The sequence below is a fragment of the Eriocheir sinensis genome, chromosome 28 (genome assembly GCF_024679095.1).
Source record: "Eriocheir sinensis breed Jianghai 21 chromosome 28, ASM2467909v1, whole genome shotgun sequence".
Taxonomy (NCBI): Eukaryota; Metazoa; Arthropoda; class Malacostraca; order Decapoda; family Varunidae; genus Eriocheir; species Eriocheir sinensis.
The window spans coordinates 10,050,496-10,063,103 of record NC_066536.1 but is presented as its reverse complement, the minus strand read 5'-3'; the positions used below and the strand labels follow the sequence as shown (position 1 = coordinate 10,063,103).

General features: G+C 43.3%; 1 long non-coding RNA gene across 1 annotated transcript in view; it reads right to left on the bottom strand.

Annotated features, from left to right (window-relative positions):
- Positions 1-1,187: 1,187 nt before the first annotated feature.
- Positions 1,188-12,608, bottom strand: part of LOC127004493 (uncharacterized) — a 93,059-nt gene continuing 81,638 nt past the window's right edge. Inside the window, exon 3 of the long non-coding RNA XR_007757852.1 lies at positions 1,188-1,299. This is a non-coding gene — a long non-coding RNA (uncharacterized LOC127004493). The remainder of the gene's footprint in view (positions 1,300-12,608) is intronic.

The following is a 12,608-nucleotide window of genomic DNA, read 5'->3' as shown; positions in this document are numbered from 1 at the left end:
GCAGTCTGAGGCACTCGGGGTCCCTCCTTACAGGCCGTGGCACTGAAACACGAACACGAAGAAAAAGGGCGAAAAGCGAGTATCGAGCGTCTGTCAATACGTCAAGGAGTGTGGTGAGCCGCGGCGGTGGCGGCGGTAGGGACGGGGCTGGAGGTGGCGAGGAGGGTCACAAAAACATGTTGAGAGGAACGCTCGGCCACGGCTTCTTGGCTCAAACACTGATTCCGTAACAAATAAAATATTCCAGAACCGTACAAATGCCTCATGATGCTTCATCTTTCCTGTGGGACTTACTGAATAATGATTCAAAAATATGCTCCTGTGTGAGATTATTCAACACACGACGAATTGCATAATGAAAGCGCTATTGTTCATTCCTCAATTTTTTTTCTTTTTTATCTGGGTCCGTGTAACGGTGAATCGCCGCGTCCATCATGTGCGGGAGTCCGCCTTAACGCAGCGCGTCACTGCCAGGCCGGCGGCGAGGCGTCACTCAGGCATAGAATATTCTAAGGAGATATGATCCGACCGACAGGGAGGGGGAGTGGGGAAGGTGGTCTGGGGGTCTGAGCCGAGACGTGGTGAATTCTTGGTAAGGTATAGCAGGAAGAGACAATTCTGAATCAATGATAATTTTCTACCTGTACTTTACTCCTCCTTCGATCAGCCGAAGAGATAAACACAAAGTAACATAAAATAAAAAAACGTGAAATAATGAAAGATCTCGTTACTAAAAAAAAACTAGCTGTTCTATGTTGGTGGAAATACCTCCCGCGTTTTTATCAAGTTGCATAAAACGCGGCGCGCCTCTCCACTTTAATTACATTTTATTTGCTGCTATTATTTGCCGGTATATAACTAGAGGAAGCTGGAGGGTCATGCCTGAGTGAATTATACTAAATAAAAAATATAATGATGATAATAACAATAATAATGTTGATGAGAATAACAGTAACAATAGCCATCATCATCATCATCATCATCATCATCATCATCATAATAATAATAATAATAATAATAATAATAATAATAATAATAATAATAATAATAATAATAATAGGACGAAGGAGAATAAAAAGAAAAAGAAAAGGAAGAAACGAAGAAGGAAAGAAGATTATTAACAACAACAACGACAAGAAAAACAACAACGACAAGGAAAAAACAAAACCTGAACAACACAACACTTACCAAGCCGACCACCATCACCACCACCATCACCACCACCATCACCACCACCTGGCGCCTCATCTCATCACAGCGTAGGCGGCACACGCACACACACATGCACACACTCACCAGCTGTAGGAACAAAAGAAAGAAGGGTTACATCGTCTCCTTATTTGGTTTGAGAGAGAGAGAGAGAGAGAGAGAGAGAGAGAGAGAGAGAGAGAGAGAGAGAGAGAGAGAGAGAGAGAGAGAGAGAGAGAGAGAGAGAGAGAGAGAGAGAGAGAGAGAGAGAGAGAGAGAGAGAGAGAGAGAGAGAGAGAGAGAGAGAGTGGGACTTATAAGGCTCTGAAAGTAAGAATTAGAGGAAAATAAGTCGACATAATAATCACAAAGGGAAACAATCAAGGAACAGCAAAATAACAAAATAAATAAAAGAGGCAATCGAACCGTTCAGCCGGGAATTACAGCGGCAAGAAATAACCTTATAATAAACTTTCCAAGGCTGCTGCTGCTTGCCCGGGCGTGTTTAATCAGTATATTTATGATGCCGTGATACTAGCTTGCTTCTAACACTTTTCCCTGTCACAAATATAAATATCTTCATTATGGTGTGAATAAATAATAAACAGAAATAACGTGAAGAAATCGTTATGGTAAACTATATGGACAACCGGGTTACGTTGGCATTTTCCGTCTCAAGAATCGTGCTCTGCTCCCTCACATCCAATTTCTTATTTCTCACAAGATCTAGACCCTTATTCCCTACTTCCCTCCCTCCCCCTCCCTATTCCTTATTCCTCCTTTCGATCCATCCAACCTTCATCTTCCCTTCGTCCCTCCATCATTATTCCTTTCCATCCTCTTCAATTCCCTCCCACGATTCGCACCGCCCACACTCGGCTTGCCACCATACACACCACGGCACTTAAGGGCACTCCTCCTCCTCCTCCTCCTCCTCCGCCGCCCACAAATCATCTTCCTCTTCCCACACCTACACACTCACGCAGCCGACAGGATATTTTTTTATTTTTTATATGTGGCCTACAGCGCCGGTAGGCTGTGACACTGGGGCCTGATGGTCGGCCCGAGCCCGTCATGGCGCAGGTAGCTGTTTATAGTGGCGCCATTATTATTGGCTCATGCTGACCCCCGGAGTTCACTCTCCATTTCACTTGCGCTGCACAGCTTCTTCTAGAGTCTGGGTTGATAGGTGGTCTTCAGGACAGCATGTGGGTAGTCTTAGGCCACTCGGCGGTGGCTGAAAAATCTCAGGTGTTTAGCGGCGGATTCGACCTCGCATCAAGGACAGTGCGGCGGAATGCGGGGCCGGCACGCTAACCACTTAGCCACCGCCTCCCCGCTGGCAGGAACTGCCTTGTGTGGGCCGACTCACCTCATGCAAACACCATATACTGTCATGTTTTTATCTTCTACTTAGTCTTCTCCTACTCCTACCACATGTTTTCCTCCAACTGTTCAACAATATACATACTTCCTATTTTTTTCCTTCTTTAATAACTTCCACACCTCCTCCTCCTCCTCCTCCTCCTCCTCCTCCTTCTCCTCCTCCTCCTCCTCCACCACTACCATCACACTTCTTCGTCTCCACGACCTTAGCATCTTCACCTGACCCTTACGTGACTTATGTGCCACTGCTTTACTTGCACACTACATTAATCATCAAATGCATACCATATTCTCTCTCTCTCTCTCTCTCTCTCTCTCTCTCTCTCTCTCTCTCGGGTTATATACATCATGCATAGTTACGTTATAAAATCACGACGTATAACAATCTCAAAACGTAATTTTATAGTAAGTAATGTTATGACTAATCTGGATGAACGTAAAACCGAATGCACTCAGAATAAAAGCCTGGATCACAAAGATAACTAAATCGGAGAAAGAATTATGCTACGCTATATAAAGAGAGAAAGGCCACTAATGCACTAAAGATTAGTCAATGTAATGATTAGTGCGTACCTTGCGGCGAAGCGACTGTTTAAAAAATAATTAGCAAGCCGGCGTCAGTGCAGTTCACCTGGAGGTAAAAAGAATGACTAACTCGCAAAACCTTTCGTCAGATACACTTTTAATGACAAGCATATACCTAACGAAGTCTGGTCATGAATATTTAACACCGGGGACTTAATAATAGCTGATCTCGGCACGGCAAAAATATATATTTATTTCTGGGTAGTCAAGTCAGAGAGCTGCATACAAATAGTCAAGATATGAAAAATATTGATACGTTTGGCTGCGTTAGTAATGACGTCCAAGTTTAGCTGCGCATTTTGCCTTTAACAAAAACAAGTACGGCAATAGTGTTGACCATGAGAATATTTCCATCGACTAAGATCAAATTAGTAGTAGTATTCACGTTCGCATAAATATAACATTGATCAAATTCAGATTTTCAGTAATATATATGATCGCATCGAGCTTGATAGATACGAAAAATATCTGAAGACCAGAAATAGTAAGATTATAATTATCAATCATAAAAGAAGGAAAAAGAAGAACCTTTACACTGGGGTAAAAAAAAAATCCTTTCATGACGACAATGAAATAAAAAAAATCATGAGTTACAGACGAGTTGCCTATTTTTAGATGTGTGCAAGGTACAAAAAAGCGTCGTGTGACAAGGAGAGAGAGAGAGAGAGAGCAAAGGTGTGGGGCAAGACAAGCCACGTTAGATAGGTCAGGATATGGCTATTGTGAAAAATAAGGAATGTGTGGGTGCTGACACTGTGGAGGAGGAGGAGGAGGAGGAGGAGGAGGAGGAGGAAAAGATTGAGAACAACAGAACATGACACATAAGCAGCTTGCATGAGCTCACGCGGCCAACACCAAATAACTCCTGCAAATTTATTACCATCTATTCTTCTGGCGGTGTGGTGGGCGGAGGAGCGGTACAAAAAGGAGGAGAAGAAGGAGGAGGAGGTGAGTAGTATAGGCGGAAAATATGTAACAAGACAGGAGAGGAGGAGGCGTTAAGGTAAGGAGGTGGAGGAAGTGTTAGAAAGATAAGGAGGAAGAGAACCAGGAGGAGGCGGAGGAGAGGGAGGAAAAGGGGGAGAGTGATTGCCCATGAGTGCTGTGGTGTGCAGGGTGGTAAGTAGAGCGTTGGCCTCGGGGCTTGTGGAAGGAAACTGAAGAGGGCATTAAAACGTTTACCGCGTAGTGAGGAGGAAAGAAATAAAAACAGAGTGGGACGAAGGATGGATGGATGGGAAGGGATAGAATGAGGAGGGGAGAAGAAGAGGAGAGGGAGGGTTGGAGTTTAGGGGGTAAGGGAGGGAGCAGAAAAGGGATACTGTGTGTGATATGAAATGCAGTGTGAAGGAGTTATGTTGGATTGAGCAAGTTCTGAGTATGTCTGTCTTTTAACATTCTCTTTCAGCATATTTAACTTCTGAGGATTTTTCTTCGTTGAACCTCGTTTCTTCCTAAAACTTACATGGCAGTTTATCACATTCCTAAGGTTATAATATCATTTCGTGAAGACTCATGACTACAATTTGTCAGCATGAAGCAGGCGCCATAAACCCCAATTTTCCGCTATTCCGCAACCTTCCCTCTAACGCCTGAAGTAAAGCTGCCCCAGTACCGCAGAGAAATAGAATTAACCATGTTTTCTCATTCATATTCCGATTCCTATTCCTACTCATATACTTTCCCCACATAAAACATTTTGTATGAGTTTCGTATTAAAAACATTCATCTTTATATCAAACTGAATCTGTTATTATTTTAAGTAAGTAATGATTCAAGGGACCACTACGAGTAAAATACCTAATATATGTTGTATGTAGTACGTGCTTTTTTGTCGACTCACCGGTGATAAAGTTTGAGGAGGAAAAGATGGAAAAAGAGGGCTAAAAAAGTGAGTAAACGATAAACAGGTCTATTGTAAGATAAATAAGAAAAAAGATTAAATAGATCAATAAATATATAGACAAAGAAAGATTTACCGAGAAAAAAATAGGTTGACTAAGAAAAACGCAAGGAAAAAATAGGCTGTGGGTAGAGTTAATTACAAAAAAGAGGCGTACAGAAGGTGTTCGTGTCTACTTCATGCCTGATACAACATTGCGTCATGCACCTTCAGATTCAGGTTCTATATTACGTTAACTAATAAAGGACATGAAGGGCAGATGCGTCAACGATATATATTTGTTAGGAGCTCCGTAGCCATATTAATCTCTCTCTCTCTCTCTCTCTCTCTCTCTCTCTTGTACGCACTAGTAAAGAAGAAACATGGAGGAAGGAGCGGAACATCGGGATGGAATGTGTAGTGTCCAGCCCTTAATGCTACAATATCTTAAGTCTCTCTCTCTCTCTCTCTCTCTCTCTCTCTCTCTCTCTCTCATGTAAGGAAAAAACGCAGCGGTCATCCTTCCGTCTTCCTTTCCTGACCTTCTTCCTTTTACGGTTTATCTTGTGAAAAAATAAGATAAATTAGAACCTGTCTTGTTTCTGGGTGAATCTGTGTGTGTGTGTGTGTGTGTGTGTGTGTGTGTGTGTGTGTGTGTGTGTGTGTGAGAGAGAGAGAGAGAGAGAGAGAGAGAGAGAATTCAGTTATCAGCAAAATGTATTTCAAACTAATTTTAACCTCAAATTGAAGAAGACGAGCGTGGGAAGCCGCAGGAGGTAAACATTTTCACGAATTTTCCTGCGAAATACGTCACGGGGAGCCACACATTCATGAGTGACGTATATTGGAGAGGAACTCCCCACAGCCCTCTCGGAGTGAATGTGAGGAGGAGGAGGAGGAAGAGGAGGAATGAGAACGACGACGACGACGAGGATGTGATAATGGTGATGGGGTACAAAAAAAAGAAAAAAGAAGAGAAACAAGATGAATTAAAAAAGAAAAAAAGTATTGCACGTGTAGATGAAGATAATGACTGAAGGAGATAGAGAAAATGATGGTGGTGAAGGATCAGGACGACGACAAAGAAGAAAAATATAAAAGACGAAAAAGAGCAAGTTACAGCGGAAAAGGAGGAAGGGAGGAAGGAGAGGATGACTGAACGACGCCTTTCACAGACGACAAAAGAAAATACTGCGCACTAGGCAGCAAAAGTACAACCCAAAAATGGTAAAATATCATCATGAACGTTTGGTGCTCCAGCCCTTTACTCTCACGGTTGTCATGTAGGTAATTGCGTATGATTCATGCCAACCATGCCTCACTGGAAAATGTCATGCCTTTAACACAGCGATCTCCATTTAAAGTCGTGTCATATATTTTACCAAGGCTACTACACAGAGGACAAGCTAATGCACCATGGTACCTTAGGCAACACGTAACTGATAAGAGGCTTGACGTGTGTGTGTGTGTGTGTGTGTGTGTGTGAGGGCATATAAAACAATGTTAACCTTTAAACAATATTCCATCATAATAATTGCTTACGAAAACTACGAAAATATTGAACTAGGCTACTGCTAATTAACAGTTGAGCAGTATAATATAACCTAACCAGCTAGAACAAAAAAAAACTTCTATTACGATACCTTTGTGAAATAATAAAAAATAACGACAGTAATAATGTTTGTGAATCCTTCAGATATAATGATTTTGATATTAACAAACCCTGTGACGGACTCTCATCATTCCACTGTCAGTAGTTATGTACAAAATGTAATGAGTTAATGCTGTATAACGTATTATCACGAAATACATTGTGGTTGGTACTAGGCTAAACTATCGGACGAGTTTTAACAAAGCAATCGCCATCATGCGGAAGTGTGGGCTAGGCCGTCAATATATCTATATGTGTATACTTTTAACTGAAGTTAAGTAAGTTTATCAGAAGCCTAGTTTCAATCTTAGGGAACAGTATGCCCTCTATGTGGCAGCTAATTACCTAAGTCACAGAACTATACCTTGACCTAGTGGAGGAGTTGCCAAGTTTTCCTACTGGGGCTTCGTTTAACTGGAGATACGTGGGCGATACTCTCCTGATGTATTGATTTATTTGACTAATGTTCTAGCACTATGCCCTAAAGCTTTGTAAATGAGTACAGGAGGGCTGTCGAGCCCTTTCGCGATTACCAGGCAGTGAGACAGTTAAATCATGGCGGACGGAGTTGTCTTCCCAGTACACTCGGCTTTGAAGGATCCTTATATAGTAAAATTAATGTTGCATAGATAGTAAAGGAAAAGTTACAAGCTGTGTGTTATATCCTAATACCTCGACATCAGCACTTCAGAGCATTAGTTTTATTATATGTCACACGCCAGCCCGCGCCACGCTCCGCCTCACCCGGCTACACTCCACATGGTTGTCTGCTTCACACACAGTCTCCTTTCCCTCCCTTTAAAATGTTCCTTTAACGAAATACAGGCACCATCACCTCACCTTATCAATCCAGATTTCCATGGACAAGAATCTTCGGCCGCGCACAAACACCACGGAAAAAAGCACTGGTTAATGTCACTTGCGCAATGCCGCACCACCGCAAATGCCCCGAGGAGGGGAGCCGGCTGTCTTGCTCCCGCGTCGTGGAGCCCGCTGGGCGAGATTCTGACAACTATCGCCAATAAACAAATCAATGTTTTTTTACAGCAAATCCAGCATGACAGTGTCTCGAATCTGCAACGAAAAGTTTATTGAAGATAATTTTTTGCATATTATTCTGTTTTTTCTTTTGTTTATTCAATCAAACTTAAGAAAAGTTGACGTTTCAAAGGTACTGCCATCGTGCATTTGGCAACGCATTGGTACGTGCAGCTTTCACAGGTGTTTCGTCATATTAGTTGGTCTTTAACTTGTTATACGTTTACCATGAATGTATTACGTGTCATTCATTGATATTAAAAACTGGGACAGTAATTCAAGAATAAAAACGTAGCATAGGTTCTCCGTTTCCATAACCCGTTCTCCCTCTCCACTGAAACCTTCATTCCTCTACTCTCGCCCACTCCCCCCCCCCCCCCCAGCCTTCCTCGGATCGACGCACATCAGATAAGTACGTAGTTACATAGTTATAAGATGGCGGTTAAACATTTCTGGCAATGGGCGATGTTAGTGAGCTATATTTCTCTTAGCTACGATACTGGAAGACAAACATCATCCACGGTTAATGGTAAATATGCACACGGGATTGAAAAAAAAAGTGCGTTTGATAGGGATCTGTGAGCTGCCAGGTTATCAATAATTGGTCGTATAAGTCCTCGCTCCTGCGGACGATTTGACGTGCACTTCTTTTTAACGGGGTTTCATTTTTCCCTGAGATTTAAGACTCGTGTATTCGGCTTCTTTTTCATATTGGGCAACATGCCTATAAACCCACCGACCGGACAGCAATGGGCTGTTGGGCTCTACAGGAGTGCTATCAGCTGATACTAAATGGCAACATTGCCCTCTGGACAAGAGAGGGAATCCTTTCAATCCCGAGCACCACCTTAGTGAGTTCATCGTTCACTCATTCACCCTTCATTGCTGCACATGACTCTAGCTCATTCTTATGGTGATTAACTTTCTTCTGCTCGAGTTAAAGAGCATCTTCATTTTAACATTTTAAGCAACAGTAGGGATGAAGGGTCGAAGAGCACAAATGTTTGTAGGAGCAGGGAAAGGGACGGAAGTATCAGCCGGTATAGGAGGCGATTATGGTACTGATGTACTTATACTCTCCTATGCAAGTTAACACGCACACCCTCATAAAACACTGTTATTCACGGTGGAGAGGAAGTTAACTGCAGCGCAAACACCGTCACTCACCGTCGTAGCAACAATACTTAATGAAGGACATGGTCGATGCTCCAATAGTGACGCTAATAACAAGGCTAATAAAACAGGAGGAGGAAGAGGAGGAAGAGGAGGAAGAGAAAGAAAAACAAGAGGAGGAGAGTAATAAAAAAAACGAAAAAAGAGAAGAAAAAGGAACAAGAACAAAACTAGCAGAAAAAAAGAAAGGAAAAGGAGCAGCGGGAAAAATAAGAAACACGGTCATTAAAAAAAAACAAAAAACAATAGAAAGAAAGAATACAGAGGAAGTAGAAGTAGAAGTATAAAACACACCCATTAAAAACAGATTAGAAAGAAATACACAAGAGAAGAAGCAGTAGAAAGAACACAAAGAGATAAAGCAGAACGGGAAAAGTGCAGCGAGAGAGGAGAGAAAAAAAAATAACTCCCAAAAATGACCAAATAATGAGACACGGAAATCTGAACCCAACACGGAGGCGAGTTTCGTATGGCCTGGGCGAGAATTTTGGGAACACAACTTTTCCACGCCTGTAATCAAGATCAATAACCCAGGCACGCTTAAAGGAGAGAACGGTGATTCAGGGGGCAGGTGTGGGCGACGCAGGTGTGGTGGTGGGGATGGGGGGGGGGGGAGGTGAAGGAGGAGGAAGTAAAAAAAGTGGTGGGTAGTGGTGGCGAGATGGTGGAGGCGGTTGTAGTGTTGAGGATGGTGGTGGTACTGGTAGTGTGTGTGTGTGTGTGTGTGTGTGTGTGTGTGTGTGTGTGGGAAGGTCAAGATAAATGAAAGGTGAGAAAGATGAATTATTCGTAATGAGAAAGAGAAGCAGGCGGATTGAGGCAAAAGAAAACGAAGGAGGACAACGAAGACGGCGAAGGAGGAGGAAGCAGTGAAATCTGGATAAAACGAGTGGTGTGGGTGTATGACAACGTAAAAAAAAGGGCGGAGGAGAAAGAGTGGAAGAAATATGCATTAGAGGTAAATATTAAATCAGGAAGCAGAGGATGAGGTAGATGACAGAAGACGTTTGAGCAAAGACAGAGGCACGACACAATGGGCCAGGGTTTAAGATGTAAAAGTAAAAATAAATACTGGAGGTAAAGGAAGAAGCTGGAACGAGGAAGAAGAAAAACGGGGAGGGAGAAGGAAGAATAACGAGGAAGCAGCTGGTGGACTGGGAGTAGAGATAATTATGATGAAAGAATGGAGAGGAAAGGACGGGAACGAACATGTCAAAAAGAGGAGAAGTAAAACCTAAGATATATGTCGCGAATTCAGAATGACATATTTGATTGAAGAAGTAGGAGGAAGAGGAAGTCAAGGACGCAGATGATGATGACGATGATGATAATGATGATAGTGATGATGATAATGATGATGACAATGAAGCGAGAAGGAAGCAAATGGAGAGGGAGGTTAACATGTTATAGAAAGAAAAAGAGATGCGTAAAGAAAATAATGATAAATGTAGGAAATGTCAGTAAAGGAGGAACCATGAGTGAAAGAGGAACAGATGGAGGCAGGAAGTGGAGGAGCAGAGCAAGGCAAGTCATATGCATTAAACAAAATCGACGAGTATTGATGTAACGAGAAATTGACGAGGTGGCGGTCAGTCGATGCTAATTAAGAATACTAAAGAAGTGTGACGACATGCTCTCTCTCTCTCTCTCTCTCTCTCTCTCTCTCTCTCTCTCTCTCTCTCTCTCTCTCTCTCTTGTCAATGAGTACCAATGATCGCACAGACAAAGACGAAACAGTAACCTTTTCTATTTTTTTATGATACTATGTCAATGAGTACACACACACACACACACACACACACACACTTCAAAATCATTTATTATAATTATATTGGGGCGGATAATTTTTCAGTAGATGGAACACATAATTAATGAATGGACGAGTTGAATATTGTTTCGCTCGTTCGTCGGCTCGTCATTACGCTCGTGACGTCATGCAGGAGAGGGAGAGTGGAGGGAACATGATGGAGGAGTCAATGGAGGGAGGGAGGAGGAGGAGGAATGGAAGGGGATTAAGGGGCCAAGCGATAGAGGGATAGGGAGAGGGAGGAAAGGGAGGAGGAAAGAAGGGAGGAAAAGGGAATGGGGAAGAGTGGAATGGGACCAAGGGATAGGATATGAGGAGGGAGGGAAGGGAAGGGGAAGGGAGGAATGGAGAGGGGTGATTGAAAGGGGGTTGGTGGCCATGGAGGGAGTGGGGAGGAAGAGGAACAGAGTGCAGGAGGGTCAAGGGGGTGGGAGGCGAGGGGGCGGGAGGGTTGAGGAGCGAGGAGGAGAGAGGGAGGAGGAAAAGGAGGAGGAAGGAGGGTATAGAAGGGAGAGGGATACTGCTGTCCAACATGTCGACGTTTCGTAATCTAATTTTTGTAACTGCGTCTCTCTCTCTCTCTCTCTCTCTCTCTCTCTCTCCCTTCAAACCCTGCTCCTCGCTTATGAAGTCCGGTCCGCTCTCCTCGAAGCAGCTCCGAAGCCCGACTGACACCCTCGTCCCCTGGCCACGTGCCCTGCTCTCAAGAGACGGAGGAATTAAGACACAAGTGATCTCAAGCAGCCGTGCGTTATGCTGAGGCAGCGGACTGGATTCCACGAAGCTGCACAGATTAAGTTCTTTCTTTCAACTGTGTTTGGAAACCTACACACTCGACTCTGCTAACGAAACGCTTCCTGCCTAATCTTTGCTCTCGTCGTTCCTCCTCCTCCTCCTCGTCTTCCTTCTTCACCCCCTTCATGTTTTTTTTTTCCGCCTCTTCCTCCACCTCATTCCCTTTTTCTCCTTCTCTTTGCAGCATTCCAGTTATTATTAGTAGTACGAGGCAGGTGACTGTCAGTGAGTCATTTGCGAGAGTAAACGAATATGTATAACTAGGACAAGTAGTCAGGAAAAAACGAAGTCAACGGGAAAAAAATGAAAGGAAGGGGAGGGAGGTCTTTCGATAAGCATAATAGTAATAACTGGAAGGTGTACAGTCACCGTATCATGCCAATCCTACGATGACGTTCAAGTTTCTGACGCTTCTTTAGATAAAGCTAAGAAGTGCGCACCGAGGAACGGAGGTGAAGGCTGGAAGCACGTCCCTATAGTGCTAACGCTGTAACTTGGCATCCTCGTTAGGGTTATGAAATGTATTTATGAGCATGTTTTCCTGTATTTTTTTCTTTATTATTCGGAAAGGGATGGGGATGCTATGAGGAGAATACGTTTGTAGTCGTAATGAACACCACTGAGTGCCGGGATCGAGCCCGAACCTTCCGAGTGGCTTCTAGCGCGGTGATGTTTTAGCTCATCAGTGGCGTAGTTGGTAGGCTGCCCTGACTTCCACTCGGAAGGCTCGGATTCGATCCCCGGCACTCAGTGGTGTTCATCACGGATATTTTCACTGTGTTATTGCAGTTTCTCTAACGTTTATAGTCGTATAAGAGAGTCGCCAGCGATCTCTTTGAATGGTCCTGATGAAGACAGCAGCCCGCATTGAACCCAACCTTCAGTTCAGTGATTTCATCTCAGCTGGACGTATTGCTCTCAGCGCGATGCTTAGACGCGATTTGTTCCGAACTGATGAAAAAAAGAACACACACACACACACACACACACACACACACACACACACGTGAAAATTGATTGCCTATCTTTTCCTCAGTATTTTACAAAGAAATTGATGCCGTTGAAGATTTATAGACAATAATTTTTTTCTACGAAAAGGTGAA